Below are 18356 nucleotides of genomic sequence, written 5' to 3'. Positions count from 1 at the left end.
AGGTTACCAACTTATTGTAGATTTTAATGGTATTGGGTATCATTAAGTATACTGGTAAAGGTTACCAACTTATTGTAGATTTTAATGGTATTGGGTATCATTAAGTATACTGGTAAAGGTTACCAGAACTCTGTGTTACTTATTAAGAGGGCCTTGAGGATAATAAGTTAATTGCATGTGCACAGATTAAGTTTGGTTTATTGTTACCGCCTTGTTATAGGTTAACAAGGGACTGGGTAAGTTTTATGTGGATTTCGCCAAGAGGGCCTGGAAGGATGGCGAATATTGCACAGATAAGTTTAGCTTTTGGTTACCGCCTTGTTATAGGTTAACAAGGGACTGTACGGAAAAGCTATGTAGTATATGACTCTGTTGTGTCGGAGGGAGTGAATCGCAGAGGTCTTATAGTTTAAAGTTATTGTATTGTCAATGTGTTGTGTGAGTAGAGTGAATGTAGGATCCTGTCCTGTGTGTCTGCTTGACTGTGACTGTGGTTAAAAATAGGTGACAAGGAATGTGTGAATGTGCTTGAGAGACAAGTACTTTATAAATGAGTATTAAAAGTAAAGGAAATAGTAAAAGAAAACAATTGTTTCAAGATATTAGTCTTGCAGATTATTGTAGTATAAATAAGTTAAAGTATAAAATATATATTAATAAATGGACTGATATATATTAATGGATAAATAAATAAGAATGCACGTGCTTAATATATTATATCTTATATCTGAAGACGTCTAAAATTTGTATCTCATTATCCCTGAAGACAAAGTGAGAAAAATGATTCCATTGTAGATAATTAAGGTTGTGCTAAGAAAAAATAACTTGTGCAGTGTGCTAAAAGTGAACAAGATTGAGTGACAAAGTTTCAACAGTCATAAATAATTTACAGCAATCTTAGAATTGTAGTAAATGGGAATTGTTGGGAATGGGTGAGGAAAAATGTATTCACCATGTTAGATTATTTTGAGCACAGCATGCAAATACAGAAGAACGATTGAAGGCTGATTTTATGATAGGGAAAATTATTTAATTGTATTATACTCAGAAAATCAAAGTTAGATTATTGCTGATATTGCAATGAAGAAATAGCTTGCTTTTTCCTGCAACTAAGAACTTGCTTTACTAAAAATAGAATGGGAGAACTGCTGTTGTCAACCAGTGATTATTATATAGTAAAAAAGAACTAGGAAAAAGATGGTTAAAAGTGGAATTTAGATAAAGAGCTAATAGCTCAGGAACAAATATTTATAAAGACTAATTTGATCTATGCAGCTCTCTGAGTGTTCAAGTTTCAGATGGCTTCAGTGTCGAATGGAAGAGGTGAAAGGTCAAAGACGACTGCAGAGAGAAGAAGAAGAGAGGGTGAGGGGCTTTCAGCTCCCCTTCTGAAGATGACCACTTTCTGGCATGGAGAAAGACTGATTTAATGCTGGAAAAGGTGAAACGTTCACTATTTCACTGGAGACTTTTTCCTGAGGACAAGAGGAAAATCCTGAGATGCAAAGCTGTGGCAAAATCTATCAAAGCCCAAACTGAGAAGGGGCAGAGAAACAACAGAGCCTATATTCCTGTTTACACCAAGCCTTGAGTGACAGCTAGGCTGACGACACATGCAGAGCGACAGCCAAGAAGCTTCAACAGACTGATCATCTAAAAACAGAAGAACTGACCGAAACCCTTCCCTTACGGGCAACACAGGTGTGGCAACTTCAATGATCACTCTAGAGACTGCTTCAAATTTAGTTATTATATTAACTTTATTCATTCTGATTATTCACTGGTCTCATAAGCAATTCTTTATATTCTCTGCTAAACTAACCCTTTGCTTTTCCAGTAGGTTCAAGTCCAGCCATATAAAAAAGAAAGAGAATACACTGAAAGAGAGAAGTGGGTGCTCAACTCACTAGTTCAAACTGAGGCTGGATTTGTTATAGTGAGGGCTATTATATTAAACAATTATAGGGCTAAAAGCATGAAAAATTATTCTGTAGCAAAGAAAAAGATAGACGCAAAATGTCAAAGAATTATTATTATTGTTTGCAAAACAATGATACTGGTCACTCCATTTTGTTTTGCTAAGTTTTTAGAGATATAGATTGGAGAAAAAATTACTCCAAAAGTCCAAGCTTATGAAATCGCAAAAAATGCTGTCAGAACTGGGATAATGAGATGGAAATGTTGTTGGCCATGGATCCAAGATTACGCAGAGATCTCCAATTTCTTAAAGCAGCTCATGAGCAAAAAAACAAAAAAAAAAAGATTAGGAAAAATCAGAAAAACAAATGACAAAATGTATTTGAAAAATTACAATTGGCAGGCTTATTATTCTAAAATACTTAGTCTATTAGAATTTGTAAAAAGAAAAAAAGGATTATAACAACGGTGTTAAACTAAACCTTATGATCATTGACACTTCACAGTAGTGTTTGAGATAGCTGTGTTGACCTGATCAACCCTTGGCTAAAATTATAGGATGCCACATTTAGAGCACAACCTGTAAGAGTGTATGCTGGCCAGCGTGTGTGAGAGAGACACTGAGTGTGAATGAGTGAGAGATGGTGTCTGAAGAGACACTAAGGCAAATCAATTATTTTGCCAATACAGCTGTATTTAAAATTTAACATGTGGGCCCACAGGGCAAATTCTGCCCAATAAAATAATGACCATGGATGCATATGGTTAAATTTCCTGGTCAGGAACTGAAGTAACAATATGAAAAAACAAAGAATAAAAAGAGAAAAATAAAAATAGAAAAAACAGTGCCACATTTGCGCAGCGCATAACATATCTGACTTCCTTTGCAGCATAACACGTCTGCCTTTCTTTTCAGCATATCATGATGGAGCTGATCTTTGTCAAAAGTATGAAATATTGTCTTGTAACTTTTGTCAAAGTGGGTTGAGTATTGTCCAAGATGCCTAATAAATAATGTGCTTATAGTGGAACTCAAGACAAAGAGATAACTGAGTTGAATTGAGTAATTATAAGAGTACATTGAAATTTATTGTGAGAAAAATGCAAAAAGTTGCAAATAATGATCAAAAGTCAAATTTATGAAAAACAAATGAGAATATATGGATTAAAGTCCTGCTGTTAATGAAGGCAGAAAGGACACCACTCAGCCCACATGACCTTTCTACAGGTAACATCGAGAAGGACAATGGGACAGATGAGCAGATGATTGAAATTATATGTTGTTGTCACTAACAAAAATAATTAAGCTTTAATTTACAGATAGCAGCAGCTCAATTCCAGGAAGGATTCTGGGACGAGTCTGACAAAAAGAACCAGTAACTATGCTTTGTAATTTCAGAAGAAGTGATCAACAGTGTGACATTTGAGTCCATGCCTCTCAACTTAAAATAAACCAACTGACTTCAGCAAGCCCCCACAACTGAAGTGAGGGATCAAGGACATGCTGACAATGAGAGAAAGAGTCCATTGCAACGAACGACTCACTGGAGACACCCTGGTGAAAGATCTAATGATTGATGACAAGGTTAACAGAATAATCAAATCATGAATGGAAGAAAAGACAAACTTAACCAGAAACACAGGAATGAGAAGAACTGTGCAAAAGAGAGACTCAACAGAGATGAGTACAAGCTCAAACAATAGTCAACATCAACCAACTTTCCTATGATTGAATGTTCAGCCCTTGAATAGATTCAGTAGCAACTTAATAATAACCCCACCATAACAAAAATGATTGAAAGTAAAAATATATTAAAGCAACATAGAAAACAATGATAATGAAAAAAAGAAAAGAAACTAAAATAATGTTAACAATTAATTTAAGAAATTGATATAGCATAATGGGAATTAAGACAATACATGAAGGAAAATTTTAGAACTAAAAATAACTTTAAAATAAATCTTAATGGGTACTCAGATGTAACTTGTCAATACAAGGATATACTTAATTAATTTAAGGCTACAGTTGAAATTAAAGCAAGTATTAACACTGGGTATTAACAAATATTCAATGTCAAAATTGAATTTATAAGATTTGATTCAATATGCAATTGACTAATATTAAGTAGTACTTATAGAAAGTTTATAGACTTACAAGAAGTTATTGAAATTCAGTAACAAACAAGCCCTTGTGAACAATCTAAATGGCACCAGAGGGGGGTCAAAAATAGATATTTGGCATTTCACATGAAGGACAGATTGTCGAACCAATGAATACTTTTGAATATTCTCAGTCCAGATGCGCAATGGTTTTAAACCAGTGCGCAAAGGGGGGAGTAAGATAAGGAAATTAAAAATTAAAATGAAGATAAAATTAAAGGCATTTTAAATTAAAAGGCATTTTTGCAAAGTTTTGTGAAATTTGTGGCAAAAACAAAGTTAAGAAAAGAACAGCGACAAAAATAGGCCATATATCAGTATACCATGTGGACATGATATAGATGGGTAAAAGCAATGAAATCAACAGAGGAGGGCAGGAACAGAAATTAAATCTCTGACAGAGAAGTAATCCTTAGATTGGAAGTCTAAGCAAAAATAACGTCAGATAATGGGTCAACTAAACAGAAGTATTGAAGATTGAAAATAAATTGCATACGAATACAAGGAAGTTTTAATAATAATTAAGTTATAATGCTAATGGTTTAAAAGGATGATAGACAAACTTTTAGATTGTTAGATATAAAGAAAAAGAAATGTACATATAAGGAATATGTAAGAGTGCAAAAAGTTGTTCTCTAGAGTTATTTTTCTAATTGTCTAATAAGTTTATTGAATGACTTTTATGAGATAAATGTAACATTGCTCTGAAGCTTTCTTAGTTAGAGTGATTACATGACACATAATTAGTTTATTCATGATAGTTTATTTAGAAATTAGTAGAAACGAAGAAAATGTATTCAGTTTAGTCTTGAACTGAGGAGCTACAATGAGAATGAGAAGCAACACGCAAGATTAAAAAGGTCAAAATGGAATTTATTGTTTAAATTTGGTAATAAAATAGAAAGTAAGTGAAATGTATTGCAATTTATTAGATGGGTGTAAAGTGTTCTGTTCACTAAAATTGACTGACTAAAAGATGGATTCTTCGAATCTAAGAAATGATATTCTCTCATAAGAAGTGATAAAAATGAGAGAGTTATGTTTACCCAGCCATATTTTGAATTAATAGTCATATGGATCAAGTAGAACAAAAATGCATAATAAATCAATTAGACTACTATAATAAGCAGATATTTATTATAATGCTTTGTCTGCATTAGGAGAAAAACAATTATATAAAAAAAGTAGAATGACTTATGTTTGGTGATCAGTGTTGCACTTTTACTAAATAATATTGCGCAGGGAGGAAAATTTAGCGATTATGATCATGTTAAAAAACCTTAAGAGCAAAAGTTAAGGAAAACTTAATGTAAAGTCTGGAAAATTATGATTTTCTCAATTAGAGATATTGAAAGTGGGTTATTATTCTGTTTTGTACTTTGTATAGTAAGATCACTAGTTGGAAAACCACGGTTAAACGAATGAAAATGCGGAAAAAAGATAATGAAAACTAATTTGAGAGGGCAACCAAATTGATATTTACAAACCCTGGATGTTGATTCCATTAAATGAGGAATTGAGGACGAAGAAGATAATTGATGAGCCAGACCCTAGAGGACATCTGCACCGCAAGAAAACTTTCAATAGTATAAGAGACTTTTATGTTTGATATAGTCTACATAACTGTGACAAATACATGCAATGCAAGAACAAAGGTATACACACACTTATAACAATGTTTCAGTTTGTCTGACTAGGAGACCTCGATTCTTTTACTTTTTCCAATAAACAAAAAAGAAAGAACAACTAAAAGAAATAAAATGTATGGAAGAAGATGTTTGGCTCGAGTGCTCCTCCGGAGTGTGGTGGCTTAATCCAGTAATTGGAAAGGAGAATGAGTGACTCAAATTGAGTCACCAGGTAGCATAACTGAGGGAGCTGGATTTTGAAATTACACTCTGGAAAAAGCTAGTGAAAGTGAGGCTTAGATAAGCCTCAGAGGAGGGAATGTAGAAGATTTTATTATTTAGAAAACAAGTAATTTTGCTATATATTTGGACACAATTATTTCTTCTGTCTGTGACTTTGGATTTCCTCTGTGTATGTGAAAGACCTTGAATGGAATGTTGTTTGCTGCAGAAAATTCTATTCTGAGAAGTCACATGGTAAAAGACCTTTACCCAAAACTATCTATAGGGTGTGTTACCTTCTTTGGAAGAAGAAGTATGTATATAACTCTGAACCAAAATGTACTCGGGAGCGCACTGGAAGGCCAGAGGGCCAGAGAGCGTTAGAGCGCCGTTCTATGGAACGGGACGGCGTTCGAAAATAAAGTCTAATTATTTCTGGCATCAAAGATCTCTGTGAAGTTATTTTTCAGAAAGATTGAAAACCACAACATTGGCCCTCCCTGCCAACACGATCTTCCTCCTATTGGCCTCCTCAGTTGGCCCCATAAGGAGTCGACCCTCAAAGGTTCTTCGTAAAACCGGGTATGCATACATAATCTGAAAGGACACAGGCATAAACAGAACATTACATAGCTGTCATATTCCAACTGAAAGTATTTTGCTACAGCATTTGTTTTTTATGTAATTAAATTATTATAATATTATAATAATTAATGAATATTATTATTATTAGTGTGGTGTGATAATAGTGTGATGAACTTATTAATAAGAAAATAAATAACACTTCTTGGTACAATCTTGCTGGTATCATGCCATGCTTAAATCGTTTTGTTTTGTTTAGCTTTTGTGGCAGAGATTACTAAGAAACACCAAATATAACATAAAGGCGTTTATGACAATTCATAATAATATGATCATCAAACAGATCTAAAACTTAAAATGGTATATCAAATCGTTTTGGTATATCTTTTATAACATAGTTGAGAGTCATTTGTTGAAACAAAAAAACACTTGTTTTTGCCTATTCATGTATTTTTAAATATGTATAACATAGTATTTAAAAAGATAAAATAAATATGTATACTGGTGTATAACATAGTATAGTATAACATGAATTAAACTTTTTTTTTAAAAGGTTTTAGTAAAAATCTTCTTGTGCTCAAAATAATGTAATGAATGACAAAAATGAGGATGGAGGAATCGAATGAAAGCTTTTTTATACATTGGAATACTTGATCACTCGAGCGTCACTTCATAGCGTCATCAGCAGCGCTCAAAGGATCTGCCCTCATGTTGTTGCAGTTTGTTTATTTAAGAAATTCATAATAAATAATAATAAAGCAAGATACCCTGTTGAAATATGTGTAATGTGTGGTTTATATAAACTGCAAAGGTAAAGTACACTTTAAAACAGATTGTGACCGATGTGAAGGGGGAGGAGAATGTATACGTGCGTCACGTTTAGTCAATAAAACACTTCCGCATAGGATACACCTGTGTATCCTCGCTCATGACTCCTCTGAAAGCCTCCTCACTCCTCGATCCTCGCCTCCTCGCGGTGCAATTAGAGAATTGAGATGTCCTTCAAGATGGCTGAGCTCGATCGGTTTCCGGGTCATAGGATGGAGGACAGAGGAACGAGGAGACGAGGAGAATATTGAGAAGCACCCTATGTTTCCCCAATTCCGACTCGGTTTGAGAGTGCCAATTTCACCGCCACGTCAGCAGTTGCGCATCACCTCTGTTTTTTCCCTCCCTTCCGCGAAGAACCTAAAAAATGTTCTACCGAGATTTGAACTCGGATCGCTGGATTCAAAGCCCAGAGTGCTAACCATTACACCATGGAACCAACACACCCTCCCAGCTGTCTGTCTGAGAGGCAGATAGCGATGAGGCTAGGTGGAATCAGGTAGCCTAAAGGAGGCGGGCGTGGTTCCTCTGCCGAAACCCGAGATTGAACCAGGGACCTTTAGATCTTCAGTCTAACACTCTCCCAACTGAGCTATTTCGGCCAGATACTCGTGCTGTTTAGCCTGGCAAATGAAGGTCCCACCGAGATTTGAATTCGGATCACTGGATTCAGAGCCCAGAGTGCTAACCCTTACACCATGGAACCTCGGCGTGTGTCAACTTTTCCCATGAGGTGCAGAGATTTAAGTCATTCAGTCCAGAAGCGCGATAGCAAGGAGCAAAAGAAGCCTTTGCCTTTTAAGCCCATGTTTCCCCAATTCCGACTCGGTTTGAGAGTGCCAATTTCACCGCTACGTCAGCAGTTGCGCATCACCTCTGTTTTTCCCCTCCCTTCCGCAAAGATCCTAAAAAGGTTCCACCGAGATTTGAACTCGGATCGCTGGATTCAAAGCCCAGAGTGCTAACCATTACACCATGAAACCAAAACACCCTGCTAACTGGCTGTCTGAGAGGTGGAATAAGGTAGAGTAAAAGAGGCAGAGGTTGTTCCTCTGCCGAAACCCGGGATTGAACCAGGGACCTTTAGATCTTCAGTCTAACGCTCTCCCAACTGAGCTATTTCGGCCAGGTACTTGTGTGGTTTAGCCAGCATGGATGTATGGGAGACCGCCCGTCATTTTCGAGAAGAGCAGAACGAAGGTCACAGAGAGAAAATGAGTGGCCCGTACGGGGATCGAACCCGCGACCTTGGGGTTATTAGCACCACGCTCTAACCAACTGAGCTAACCGGCCTCTCTCTGGCACATTTTATCCCCAATTGCTCAGAAATATCCTGGTTGCCCTAATCAGGCTGAAGAGATTAAAAGCAAAGCCTAATAATGGGCTCGTCCGGGATTTGAACCCGGGACCTCTCGCACCCTAAGCGAGAATCATACCCCTAGACCAACGAGCCGAAACATACATCCTCCGTGCTGCTGTCGGGCCGCAAACATTTCAGCTTCCATGGCTTAAAGCGCAATTTTCTTATTAAATCAACAATTAAAAGGTAGCCGGTGCAAAGTTTCCAGCACAGAGGAAATGGGGCCTCTTTTTTTGTGGTCATTGGAAATCACGCTGCAGGACCTGCACACGAATAATGAGAAGCTTACTTACAGGAGCCTGGTCTGCAACACTGGACCCAGTTGATGTTGCAGGAGCAGAGGCAGCACTTGGCTGGACAGAAGGCTGTGGAGGAGACTGCAGAGGAGGCTGAGCAGGGCGCAGAGGAGGAGACTGCAGAGGAGGCTGGGCAGGGCGCAGAGGAGGAGACTGCAGAGGAGGCTGGGCAGGGTGCACAGGAGGAGACTGCAGAGGAGGCTGGGCAGGGTGCAGAGGAGGAGACTGCAGAGGAGGCTGGGCAGGGCGCTGCAGTCCTGTGGGTGGCTGTAGTGAGGATGGTCCTGGTGCAAAAGGACAGGGGTTGAAAGCCTTGCTGGAAAGATGGGAGATGCTCTTTCCAGTGGACAGGAAGCTCTGCAGGCGACTGGGACACCTGGCCAGGGGTCCACAATGCTGGAGGAGCAGGATAAGGGGCAGGAGCAGGGGCAGTAGCACGAGCCGGGGCAGGGGCAGGGCCTCTCGAGCCTGCAGTGGCTGGAGCGTAAAAAAACACAACAAAATTATCTTATTGTTTTAGACTTTCACTGCATGACTTTCTCAGCTCTGCTGGACAGCTACTGCGATTACAAGGTTTACTGCAAAGCATGTATGATTAGTAGAGAGATGACATGATGATGAAAAGATGGAAGGAAGCAGTGAAAATCATCCTGTTTTTCATCCAAGCACCATTAGAAGAAATACAAGAAGAAAAAAAGATGGGATCAGCCAAGTGTGAAGCGAAGCAGACCAAACACTACAACAGCCACTTATTCCAAGGGGAGTGTGAGATGACAAGAATGAGCTTTAGTCAGTGATTACGATAAAAAATGAAATAAAACCTTTTACATACACCTTTAAATTATCTTTTTTCCTATCTTTTTTCCACCTGAGAAGTGCCATTCCTCTGTGTTGTGAAATAAAATAATATGTCATTTAAAAAATACTGTTTTGTTTTATTTGTAATTGTTTGTAAAATATTGTTTAAGATTTACATACCTTGAGGAAGTTGTTCCTCAGCTTGCGAGGCTACAGTTGCCATCTCCAGGTCATCTTCCTCCTCAAAAAAATCCGTAGCAGCAGAGTCTGTAAAATAACATAAAACACTAAGCACATGTCACCAACACACTTGTATGCGTTAAGTGATACTCACCACATGTAAAGAGCTGTCTCCGGGCTGCGGACTCAGACGCAGGATGTACACGTGGTCCTGCAGCTGTTGAACACGTATTTTCGTTAGACATATATACTGCATAATATATAATGTAATGATTTTAAAGCTTGCAAATCACTTACAGGGTTTGGCTGGAGCCAAAATCTTCTGTGCCAGCTGTGAAGCAAATAAATGCTTCCCCCGCGCCAACAGGGCCTTCACATTGGTCGCCAGCAGTGGCCTGTTCTTAGTGGCAGTAGGTGGAGGAGGAACAGACACAGTGGCAGTGGGCACAGCAGCAGTGAGGACAGATGCAGTGGGCACAGTGGTGGTGGGCACGTGGGCTGGAGCCTGCCTCTTCAGCACGTATGCTTTGAAAAGGGCCATATTGGTGTTAGGCCTGGTCTTTGCCTTCTTCAGGTAGGTGATGAGAGCCTGGGCCTCCTTGCTTGGGTCCTCATACACCTCCTTCATTGACCTACCCTTAAAATCCCCAAACTCCACCATCAGACATCCAGAGTCTCCTGTCCTCTGGGCCTCCTGCAGCATGGCCTGTTTTATATGATACACCTCCACAGCCTCGCCTACCTCCCTGATCTGCGAGGTGTATCTGAGGAACAGGTGTTTGTTGTCCGACAGCGGGTTGTCCCTCTCCTCCTCCCCCAAAATGCTGCTGACCAGATAGCAGGCATACCCCAGTGAGTTCTCCAGCAGCCACAGGAACCTCTGACCCTGGTGTTTCCCAAACTGGATCTTGCAGTGAGCCAGAACCAGGAACTGGTCTCCAGGATTCCCTCCATTCTGCCTCACAAAGGCAGTGGCCTCAGCCAGGACCTCCTCCTTACACCTGGCCTTCCCTGCCAACACGATCTTCCTCCTATTGGCCTCCTCAGTTGGCCCCATAAGGAGTCGACCCTCAGAGGTTCTTCGTAAAACCGGGTATGCATACATAATCTGAAAGGACACAGGCATAAACAGAACGTTACATAGCTGTCATATTCCAACTGAAAGTATTTTACTACAGAATTTCTTTTTAATGTAATTAATTATTATAATATTATAATAATTAATGATTATTATTATTATGAGCATAAGCATTATTGTTTTTATACAACTGTGAATCACTTTGAATTGCCTTGTGTACAAATTGTAAATAGTGTGATGAACTAATTAATAAGAAAATAAATAACACTTCTTGGTACAATCTTGCTGGTATCATGCCATGCTTAACGCTCTGGGGTCGAGAAACGCGCCAGCACGTTTTGCTGTTTTTTTTCCACATAGCAGCAACATAGACTTAAAATACTCCGTCATTTTTGGTCATATAAATAAAATCAACACATGATTATAAACTATAGAGGGTCTTCTTTTTTTTGTGTACACTCACATTAACATCAAAACCGTGTGCTTTTGTAAAATGAAGAAAATAAACAGGGTGTGCTTTCTGCCTCTCTGTCTCCCTTAAAAAAAATTCTGGTGCACGTCTCTAAACTTAAACAAAGCTCAGCGAATACTATTCACACAAGCACGAGCAATATATCTTTATTATCATTTAAGTTTGTACTTTTAAAATATCTAATTCAAAACTAAAATAAATATTCTCTGTTTATGTAATCTATTAAAAAAGAGAGAGGTGTCAGCCGATCTCATTATCGTTCTCTTAGCTCATTATTCTGCTAATCTGACACGCCCACGGAGAGCGCGTGTGGTATTCAAACGCAAATGATCTGAAGCAACACATGCAAAGTGTCAACGCCCCTCATAAACGCGATGACACAACAAATGTAATCATCAGATTAATGTACCCTATTTCTTCTTGCGAGGCTGTGTGAGGAATAATCCTGGGACATTTACCTCAGAACATGTACTGTTTTTTTTTCATTTCGAGGAGCAACGGATCCATCTGATAAGTAAGTTTTTTTTAATTATTGTTCTAATCGCGATATCATAGTGTATGTAAACCGCAAAAAGACTGTTTAAATATGAATCGCGTCTGTGTGTGAATGAATGAACTGAACAGTTTTTACCAAACCCTATTGCTATACTGAGATGAGTGAAAATCGACTGAAATATGTTGAAATAACGTTAAAATGTCTTTGTATTAGCAACGTATTAAACTGCAAATTAATATGTATGCCCTAATATAGGCTCATAAAAACAAAAAACGACATGCCTATGTTACAGACGAAATATGAAAGACAACATTTCGTCGACTAGTTTTGGATAGATTATTAACTGTTTACTGTAAACTAGACTACTGCCACATTGAATAAGCTTTTGTTCACCAATTTCTGCTCAAATGTTATATATTAGGCTATGTTTGTTTTGTCAGAAATAAAGTCATCAACTAGGATGCTATTATAGTCTTTGTTCCAATGTAGGCTTTATTCAAACTAATGAATCCTTAACTTTGAAATATGTATGATAAAATGTATACTTTAGTTTTTACAAAGAAATATGAAATATCCATCTGAGAAGTAAGTTTTTTTATTAGTGTTCTAATTGCGATATCATAGTGTATGTAAACTGCAAAAAGACTGTTTAAATATGAATCGCGTCTGTGTGTGAATGAATGAACTGAACAGTTTTTACCAAACCCTATTGCTATACTGAGATGAGTGAAAATCGACTGAAATATGTTGAAATAACGTTAAAATGTCTTTGTATTAGCAACATATTAAACTGCAAATTAATATTTATATGCCCTAATATAGGCTATCATAAAAACAACAAACGATATGCCTATGTTACAGAAGAAATATGAAAGACAACATTTCGTTGACTAGTTTTTGGATAGATTATTAACTGTTTACTGTAGCCTAAACTATAGACTACTGCCACATTGAATAAGCTTTTGTTCACCAATTTCTGCTCAAATGTTAAATATATTAGGCTATGTTTGTTTTGTCAAAAATAAAGTCATCAACTAGGATGCTATTATAGTGTTTGTTCCAATGTAGGCTTTATTCAAACTAATGAATCCTTAACTTTGAAATATGTATGATAAAATGTATACTTTAGTTTTTACAAAGAAATATTACACTTGAAATATTGTTATTTTAATTGTTGCTGTAATTGTAACCTTTTTAATAAAATAGCAAATAATATATTTACAAGGTAGATGTAAACAAAATCTTAAAAGGTCAATATAAGCCTTCTCTTCAAATTATTTGTATTGTGTTTTATTAGTGACAAATTTGGGGAGAGGATACATATCCAAAACTTTCTGAAAATACAGTATGAGAATTAACTACACAATTACTAGAAATGTTCACCTTGGATATTATACAATTTGCAAGCAAAAATACAAGTGGAAAAATACTATTTTTTTATAGATTTTTCCAACTGTGAACCAATTTTGTAGTATATATACACATTTCTTTTCTTGTGTCCTTGTATTCTTTCTTGTGGCTCAGTGACACACCTGTGAAAAGCTCATTATGCAGGCTCATTAAGCAGGTCTTTTGTCTTCACAGGTGTGAATCAGACCATTATACATGAGTCACGCCCATTTCGCATATTGCCTTTCCAAACAAAAAGTGTTTTACTAAATTTAAATCAATGTGTTGTTTTATGTGAATGATTTGGAAGGATGATTTTCAGATCATTTTGAAGCAAAAATCCTAGGCGAGAACATCCATTAGTCAAAAGTCTTGTGGACACATATTTAGTATGTGTTTTGTGGCCTTATTTCAGAGATTTTAAGTTTTAGTTTTTTCAATAACCATGCATAAACAATATTCTCTCAAAAATACAAACATGTACATACATCTTGCTAACATATTATGGTAGCCCTGTTTGTGCTATATAGAGTGAATTTACACCTTTGCCATTAACATGTTTATAAATAACTGAAAAAGCACAAATGTTAGAGCATGTCAGAACACCTCCAGGACCCCAAAAACACATAGGACCCCAGAGGGTTAAATCGTTTTGTTTTGTTTAGCTTTTGTGGCAGAGATTACTAAGAAACACCAAATATAACATAAAGGCGTTTATGACAATTCATAATAATATGATCATCAAACAGATCTAAAACTTAAAATGGTATATCAAATCGTTTTGGTATATCTTTTATATCATAGTTGAGAATCATTTGTTGAAACAAAAAAACACTTGTTTTTGCCTATTCATGTCTTTTTAAATATGTATAACATAGTATTTAAAAAGATAACATAAATATGTATACTGGTGTATAACATAGTATAGTATAACATATATTAATTAAACTTTTTTTTTAAAGGTTTTAGTAAAAATCTTCTTGTGCTCAAAATAATGTAATGAATGACAAAAATGAGGATGGAGGAATCGAATGAAAGCTTTTTTATACATTGGAATACTTGATCACTCGAGCGTCACTTCATAGCGTCATCAGCAGCGCTCAAAGGATCTGCCCTCATGTTGTTGCAGTTTGTTTATTTAAGAAATTCATAATAAATAATAATAAAGCAAGATACCCTGTTGAAATATGTGTAATGTGTGGTTTATATAAACTGCAATGGTAAAGTATACTTTAAAACAGATTGTGACCGATGTGAAGGGGGAGGAGAATGTATACGTGCGTCACGTTTAGTCAATAAAACACTTCCGCATAGGATACACCTGTGTATCCTCGCTCATGACTCCTCTGAAAGCCTCCTCACTCCTCGATCCTCGCCTCCTCGCGGTGCAATTAGAGAATTGAGATGTCCTTCAAGATGGCTGAGCTCGATCGGTTTCCGGGTCAAAGGATGGAGGACAGAGGAACGAGGAGACGAGGAGGGATATTGAGAAGCACCCTATGTTTCCCCAATTCCGACTCGGTTTGAGAGTGCCAATTTCACCGCCACGTCAGCAGTTGCGCATCACCTCTGTTTTTTCCCTCCCTTCCGCGAAGAACCTAAAAAATGTTCTACCGAGATTTGAACTCGGATCGCTGGATTCAAAGCCCAGAGTGCTAACCATTACACCATGGAACCAACACACCCTCCCAGCTGTCTGTCTGAGAGGCAGATAGCGATGAGGCTAGGTGGAATCAGGTAGCCTAAAGGAGGCGGGCGTGGTTCCTCTGCCGAAACCCGAGATTGAACCAGGGACCTTTAGATCTTCAGTCTAACACTCTCCCAACTGAGCTATTTCAGCCAGGTACTTGTGCTGTTTAGCCTGGCAAATGAAGGTCCCACCGAGATTTGAATTCGGATCACTGGATTCAGAGCCCAGAGTGCTAACTCTTACACCATGGAACCTCGGCGTGTGTCAACTTTTCCCATGAGGTGCAGAGATTTAAGTCATTCAGTCCAGAAGCGCGATAGCAAGGAGCAAAAGAAGCCTTTGCCTTTTAAGCCCATGTTTCCCCAATTCCGACTCGGTTTGAGAGTGCCAATTTCACCGCCACGTCAGCAGTTGCGCATCACCTCTGTTTTTCCCCTCCCTTCCACAAAGATCCTAAAAAGGTTCCACCGAGATTTGAACTCGGATCACTGGATTCAAAGCCCAGAGTGCTAACCATTACACCATGGAACCAAAACACCCTGCTAACTGGCTGTCTGAGAGGTGGAATATGGTAGACTAAAAGAGGCGGAGGTTGTTCCTCTGCCAAAACCCGGGACCTTTAAATCTTCAGTCTAATGCTTTCCCAACTGAGCTATTTCGGCCAGGTACTTGTGTGGTTTAGCCAGCATGGATGTATGGGAGACCGCCCGTCATTTTCGAGAAGAGCAGAACGAAGGTCACAGAGAGAAAATGAGTGGCCCGTAAAAAAGTGGATCGAACCCGCGACCTTGGCGTTATTAGCACCACGCTCTAACCAACTGAGCTAACCGGCCTCTCTCTGGCACATTTTATCCCCAATTGCTCAGAAATATCCTGGTTGCCCTAATCAGGCTGAAGAGATTAAAAGCAAAGCCTAATAATAGGCTCGTCCGGGATTTGAACCCGGGACCTCTCGCACCCTGAGCGAGAATCATACCCCTAGACCAACGAGCCGAAACATACATCCTCCGTGCTGCTGTCGGGCCGCAAACATTTCAGCTTCCATGGCTTAAAGCGCAATTTTCTTATTAAATCAACAATTAAAAGGTAGCCGGTGCAAAGTTTCCAGCACAGAGGAAATGGGGCCTCTTTTTTTGTGGTCATTGGAAATCACGCTGCAGGACCTGCACACGAATAATGAGAAGCTTACTTACAGGAGCCTGGTCCGCAACACTGGACCCAGTTGATGTTGCAGGAGCAGAGGCAGCACTTGGCTGGACAGAAGGCTGTGGAGGAGACTGCAGAGGAGGCTGAGCAGGGCGCAGAGGAGGAGACTGCAGAGGAGGCTGGGCAGGGCGCAGAGGAGGAGACTGCAGAGGAGGCTGGGCAGGGTGCACAGGAGGAGACTGCAGAGGAGGCTGGGCAGGGTGCAGATGAGGAGACTGCAGAGGAGGCTGGGCAGGGCGCTGCAGTCCTGTGGGTGGCTGTAGTGAGGATAGTCCTGGTGCAAAAGGACAGGGGTTGAAAGCCTTGCTGGAAAGATGGGAGATGCTCTTTCCAGTGGACAGGAAGCTCTGCAGGCGACTGGGACACCTGGCCAGGGGTCCACAATGCTGGAGGAGCAGGATAAGGGGCAGGAGCAGGGGCAGTAGCACGAGCCGGGGCAAGAGCAGGGCCTCTCGAGCCTGCAGTGGCTGGAGAAAAAAGAAAAAACTTACCCACTTACAGGGTTTGGCTGGAGACAAAATCTTTTGTGCCAGCTGTGAAGCAAATAAATGCTTCCCCCGCGCCAACAGGGCCTTCACATTGGTCGCCAGCAGTGGGCTGTTCTTAGTGGCAGTAGGTGGAGGAGGAACAGACACAGTGGCAGTGGGCACAGCAGCAGTGAGGACAGATGCAGTGGGCACAGTGGCGGTGGGCACGTGGGCTGGAGCCTGCCTCTTCAGCACGTATGCTTTGAAAAGGGCCATATTGGTGTTAGGCCCGGCCTTTACCTTCTTCAGGTAGGTGATGAGAGCCTGGGCCTCCTTGCTTGGGTCCTCATACACCTCCTTTATTGACCTACCCTTAAAATCCCCAAACTCCACCATCAGACACCAAGAGTCTCCTGTCCTCTGGGCCTCCTGCAGCATGGCCTGTTTTTTTCTGATACACCTCTACAGCCTCGCCTACCTCCCTGATCTGCGAGGTGTATCTGAGGAACAGGTGTTTGTTGTCCGACAGCGGGTTGTCCCTCTCCTCCTCCCCCAAAATGCTGCTGACCAGATAGCAGGCATACCACAGTGAGTTCTTCAGCAGCCACAGGAACCTCTGACCCTGGTGTTTCCCAAACTGGATCTTGCAGTGAGCCAGAACCAGGAACTGGTCTCCAGGATTCCCTCCATTCTGCCTCACAAAGGCAGTGGCCTCAGCCAGGACCTCCTCTTTACACCTGGCCCTCCCTGCCAACACGATCTTCCTCCTATTGGCCTCCTCAGTTGGCCCCATAAGGAGTCGACCCTCAGAGGTTCTTCGTAAAACCGGGTATGCATACATAATCTGAAAGGACACAGGCATAAACAGAACGTTACATAGCTGTCATATTCCAACTGAAAGTATTTTACTACAGCATTTTTTTTATGTAATTAATTATTATAATATTATAATAATTAATGATTATTATTATTATGAGCATAAGCATTATTGTTTTTTATACAACTGTGAATCACTTTGAATTGCCTTGTGTACAAATTGTAAATAGTGTGATGAACTAATTAATAAGAAAATAAATAACACTTCTTGGTACAATCTTGCTGGTATCATTTCATGCTTAAATCGTTTTGTTTTGTTTAGCTTTTGTGGCAGAGATTACTAAGAAACACCAAATATAACATAAAGGCGTTTATGACAATTCATAATAATATGATCATCAAACAGATCTAAAACTTAAAATGGTATATCAAATCGTTTTGGTATATCTTTTATAACATAGTTGAGAATCATTTGTTGAAACAAAAAAACCCTTGTTTTTGCCTATTCATGTCTTTTTAAATATGTATAACATAGTATTTAAAAAGATAACATAAATATGTATACTGGTGTATAACATAGTATAGTATAACATATATGAATTAAACTTTTTTTTTTAAAGGTTTTAGTAAAAATCTTCTTGTGCTCAAAATAATGTAATGAATGACAAAAATGAGGATGGAGGAATCGAATGAAAGCTTTTTTATACATTGGAATACTTGATCACTCGAGCGTCACTTCATAGCGTCATCAGCAGCGCTCAAAGGATCTGC

At 39.0% G+C, this 18356-nt stretch overlaps 8 non-coding genes across 8 annotated transcripts; all 8 read right to left on the bottom strand.

The window, feature by feature from the left end:
• Positions 1–7866: 7866 nt before the first annotated feature.
• Positions 7867–7939, bottom strand: trnaf-gaa (transfer RNA phenylalanine (anticodon GAA)). Its single transcript has one exon. It is a non-coding gene; the product is annotated as a tRNA-Phe (tRNA).
• Positions 7940–8248: 309 nt separating this feature from the next.
• On the bottom strand, positions 8249–8320 carry trnaq-uug (transfer RNA glutamine (anticodon UUG)). Its single transcript has one exon. It is a non-coding gene; the product is annotated as a tRNA-Gln (tRNA).
• A 70-nt stretch (positions 8321–8390) lies between these two features.
• trnaf-gaa (transfer RNA phenylalanine (anticodon GAA)) lies at positions 8391–8463 on the bottom strand. The gene has a single exon. It is a non-coding gene; the product is annotated as a tRNA-Phe (tRNA).
• Positions 8464–8556: 93 nt separating this feature from the next.
• trnai-aau (transfer RNA isoleucine (anticodon AAU)) lies at positions 8557–8630 on the bottom strand. Its single transcript has one exon. It is a non-coding gene; the product is annotated as a tRNA-Ile (tRNA).
• An 88-nt stretch (positions 8631–8718) lies between these two features.
• Positions 8719–8790, bottom strand: trnap-agg (transfer RNA proline (anticodon AGG)). Its single transcript has one exon. It is a non-coding gene; the product is annotated as a tRNA-Pro (tRNA).
• Positions 8791–15555: 6765 nt separating this feature from the next.
• On the bottom strand, positions 15556–15627 carry trnaq-uug (transfer RNA glutamine (anticodon UUG)). Its single transcript has one exon. It is a non-coding gene; the product is annotated as a tRNA-Gln (tRNA).
• A 224-nt stretch (positions 15628–15851) lies between these two features.
• Positions 15852–15929, bottom strand: trnai-aau (transfer RNA isoleucine (anticodon AAU)). The gene has a single exon. It is a non-coding gene; the product is annotated as a tRNA-Ile (tRNA).
• An 88-nt stretch (positions 15930–16017) lies between these two features.
• On the bottom strand, positions 16018–16089 carry trnap-agg (transfer RNA proline (anticodon AGG)). The gene has a single exon. It is a non-coding gene; the product is annotated as a tRNA-Pro (tRNA).
• Positions 16090–18356: the final 2267 nt, after the last annotated feature.

The sequence above is a fragment of the Siphateles boraxobius genome, unplaced genomic scaffold (genome assembly GCF_051911475.1).
Source record: "Siphateles boraxobius isolate OS27281-9 unplaced genomic scaffold, OSU_SipBor_1 19, whole genome shotgun sequence".
NCBI classification, from domain to species: Eukaryota; Metazoa; Chordata; class Actinopteri; order Cypriniformes; family Leuciscidae; genus Siphateles; species Siphateles boraxobius.
This window is presented reverse-complemented; position numbering and strand designations above follow the sequence as displayed.